Consider the following 4,330-nt stretch of genomic DNA (forward strand, 5'->3'; position numbering starts at 1 on the left):
TATTTTAAACATACAACACGCCAAATGTTTAGCATTTGAACTGTGTGATTTTAATCTCGAACGTTGAAAAGGACCAACGCAAATATACTATATCAGTATCAGATTACTTGCACACCGCTGTACCTTTGTGGGTTTTCTATATACCTGTATGTGACAACCGTTGAACAAACAACAAAGCATCTTCTGGGCTTTCACATCATGGCAAATATTTTGGTGTGCTACATTTACTTCTTTGCAGCCAAGCATTTGGCTTAATGGAGCAAGGTCATGGGAATGCACACTGCCAGCATTTACCAAGCCGCCTCAGAGAAACAATGGGAATAAAAACATTCACATCTTACACAGAGAGATACAAAAAGGCAGGTCTGATATTAACAAAACAAAGGTGAGGGGCGTGACTGTTATTGATGTTCATGGCTGAATGGAGTTAATTTAAAATACACTATAGTGAAAAGTGGACATAAAGGCAACTAAAGTAATCCACGCAATCAGGGAATAGACGTGGCCGTAGCATCTGAATGTTTGTCTACAGTGGCGATACAAATACTATCACTTTTAATTGGAGAAAGGAATGGTTGAAGAAGAAATTATTCAGAGGCTTATTTTCATAACGAATTATAATTTTTTTCAATCGCAAGGAATTTGTTTCATTCTCTCTGGCGACACCTTTGGCGATAAGCGGCAATTGTTCCCGTAGATCCCAACGGTTTCTCCGCTGACACCTAGTTTGTTACATTCATAATCCTGCAAATGCAGGGGCTTTCATCACAGGGCCATAGGCTCAATCTCCATTGTGATACCTCATTAGATAGTGACTTAACAGACATTTATTCACATGAAATTCTTAGCGCTTTAATTAAAACATATCTAACCTCTGATATTATTATAAGGAACGTCATTTCTTGACAACTATCTAATTGGCAATAACATTATCGAGAGATATCAAGATTTTTTTTAAATGTTCCGGAATAATGTGTTATCGTTACTATAGTAAGCAAAACCGAAGTGCCCTCGTCAAGTTGCAGTGGGAAAAAAATATTCAAAGCTGCACTGCTTCTATAAAATTGTTGACACTCGTTTGTTCAATCAAATGTTCCCCCTTTTACCACAAAGAATAATATTATCGATTGCGATTCTTTTTCATTACTGGACCGTGCTACGAAATATTTTCATACCTATTCGCTCATAAAAAGCCATTTTTAGCCACCAAACCTCTTCAAAGTGGAGGGTATATCATGATGACATTTCCAAGTCTTTGGACATAGCCTACATACCACAGCACATACAGGCTTGCCCTAACAGCCCTCAGAGGGCGTTTGGGTCCGTCTCTATGAGTCTAATTTACAGATATCTGCATGAGCCTGGATGGCCCGGGGGCAAGCTGTCTCATGGCGTAGGGGGTAGGGGGTTGGGGGGGGGGTGCGTTAGCAGCCTCTTGCAGGACGGGAACTGGGCTTTCAGATAAGATCGGCGGCAGGAAGTGGTGAGACGGCCCGTTTGTTCTCGGTCCGCCATCTCTCACGTTGCCCCCCCCCCTACCACCACACTCCTGATTGGGAGGGAAGCTAAAATTGCTTTCACAGGGGCCACGGCTCACTCCAGCAGTAGCCGATGATAACTAACAATGCCCGGAGGAGCTAGTTAAAGCTGCATCACACACATGCTGGAAAAGCACTTTAATGTGGTGGCATTAGGAGACTGTCAGTTGGGCTGGTGAGGGGAAAAAACAGACCTCATCCCATTGTGGATTATGAAAACATTTGTTATCCTCGCTTGGAAATGCATTTAACAGTAGAGGCGTTTTGAAATAACATTTCACATGGTTTAAGGACAAAGCGGAATGAAATATTGAACAAAAAATATTGTCTGTGTCTGTACGACATGGAACGACTCCAAGTGTGGACATGGTGCAGTCTGGGTTCCTGTGTTTACTTTGGTTCAGATCCTGATTTACAGGGGTCATTTTGTGGTGCTTTGACAGGATTGTAAAGGCAATTTCTTTAAGTGCTAAATTACTGGGGACTTGATTACATTAAATCATTTTCTACTAATACCAAGTGACTAGAAGCATACAAAGAACAGGCTAGCTGGCTCAAGAATAAGCTAGCTGGCCACTGAAGTCACCCTCTAGGATAGATGTATTTTCAAAGGGATATTATGGCACACATACTATACTGTACATTTATACGTACATACTGAAGAAATATGGGTATCAGTTGTTTTAAATGTTGCATAAATGCGATTTAAAAGCAATTAGTCTGGTACATTCAATTTGCAATTTGAAAGTGAGTATTGAAATTATATCTTTATACCATTTAGAATTTTTTTGCCAGACTGAATGGAGTAGGAAATATCCTCCTATTATCTTACGTGGTGGTATCCTTAGACCATATATATATACATAGAGTACACTTCGAATTTCCCTGGCGCGTAAGTCAAACCATGGGACACCTTTCCTCTCTAAATACCCTCTCCCCCCGTTTTACAATGCACTCCCAAGCTAAGAGAAGTGTTCTTATCCATTTAATATATGCTCACAGTGTATCCTATCAAATATAGATTTGAATCAATAGCACTCTGGAGTGGCTCGTTAAACTTAAATCAGCTTGGAAGTGGAGCATGCCTACCTCACAGCTGTTGTCATTAACTATCATCTTGCAGATTATTGGAGAAACGTCCTTGTGTGAGGAGACCTCCCCCTGTACCTGTGCTCCGGTGTTAGGATCTCTGCCAGACTGGATAGAGCTCTCCTGATGCACAGAAAACCCCTGCACCCACCCTTCCAACAGATGGAACCTGCAACTGCAATGTCGGAACATGTAAATATAAATGTAGAAGGAGTATTAGAGACTGTCTCCCACGTCCCCCTCTCCTCAAAAAAGCCACACTTGTGCAATTACCATGTGAGGGAACTTTTTTTAATATCTTCTGCTGAGCTGTTGACTGAACAATGTCTGTTCATGGGAAATTGCTTTGACATGTTGTGGCTGCACGAAAAGGGTTAATGTTGTGATTCCATTCTACCAAAAGGGAAAGTATTAGTGTGTGAACGGCGGGGTGATTGCGAGCAAGAGGGTTAACGGTGACAGCAACTATAATGAGAGCAGTGAAACGTGTGAAGTAATTAGTCAGTCTGCTCTCCAATGTTTACCCAGTTAATTATTTGTGAGTTTTATGCATGTCTAGCCTTCATATGGCTGCCTATGCTTGTTATTCTTCCACACCATTTGTCACTGTCCGTCTCTCCTGGGCTTTCCTCCTCCTCACTTTCTCTTTCTGCGGCCAGGAAGGAAACTGGCATTTGGGTGAACTGTTGCTAGTGGAAGTGTTAGAGCGCTGTCCCTGGTTGTGCAAGGTCAACAATGATTATTTATTCATTTGTCTGTTTGTCTGCCTTGCGATGTGAAAATGGGGGGGGGGGGGGGGGGGGTAGTGTTCTGTCGAGGCCAAATACTGAGAATTTGGAACATACCACAGCTACATTCACAGTTTAAGGGCCATGATCCTCACCTCAGGCCTGTCATGTTTTTTTTCTTCTATAAACTATGCTCATGGAATAACCCAAAACTCATCATCCATATTAACTACATTGAGAGCCAAAAAGCGCAAACATGAATACATTTTGTTTTGCATCCATTACGTTTATTACATATTGTTTGACATATATTTACATAATGTATCTTTCTGGCTTGGCAGCCACATTACTGTGTCTCCTTTGTCTTTCTGGCTTTATTAGCACCTCATACCTATGTAGCTCCAAAAAAACATATATTATTCAGTGCATTCCTGCCTGCCTGACAGCTAATATTAGTATTAAATCAGTTGGAAATGTCAGGGAAACATCTGGACATTCTCAGATGCAGTATGAATGACTAGGAAATCTGCCGGCAGACGCAAGATTTAGAGAATTCTGCATGTTGTCACACAATACCCAACATCATTAACCGACTCATTCGATTTCTTGAATACAATACGCTGAAAGCAAATCTTCAGATTTCTGTAAAGAAAGAATGCAGCCCGAAAGCATTTATGAAACAAACAAAAGTACAGAATATCAACAGCGTGGCGTCAAAACAAACGTACACTTCATTCTTCAAGTCAAGTCGAACCAAGTTTATTTATATAGTGCTCTCGCAGTGCGGAAATGAACCACAGCAAAACCAGCATGTGGGTACCTAGAGGGCTAAACAGCAGGCCAGAAGAAAATCAAGATTTCCCATGGCACTCTTGAATTAATACATCATATGTTTGGTGGAAATATTTTCCTTTCCAACTGTATGGGGCGGGGGGGTTAAGAAGAGGGAACGGGAGAGGGGAGGAGGGTTTGTGT

The sequence above is a fragment of the Gadus macrocephalus genome, chromosome 14 (genome assembly GCF_031168955.1).
Source record: "Gadus macrocephalus chromosome 14, ASM3116895v1".
In the NCBI taxonomy this organism is placed as follows: domain Eukaryota; kingdom Metazoa; phylum Chordata; class Actinopteri; order Gadiformes; family Gadidae; genus Gadus; species Gadus macrocephalus.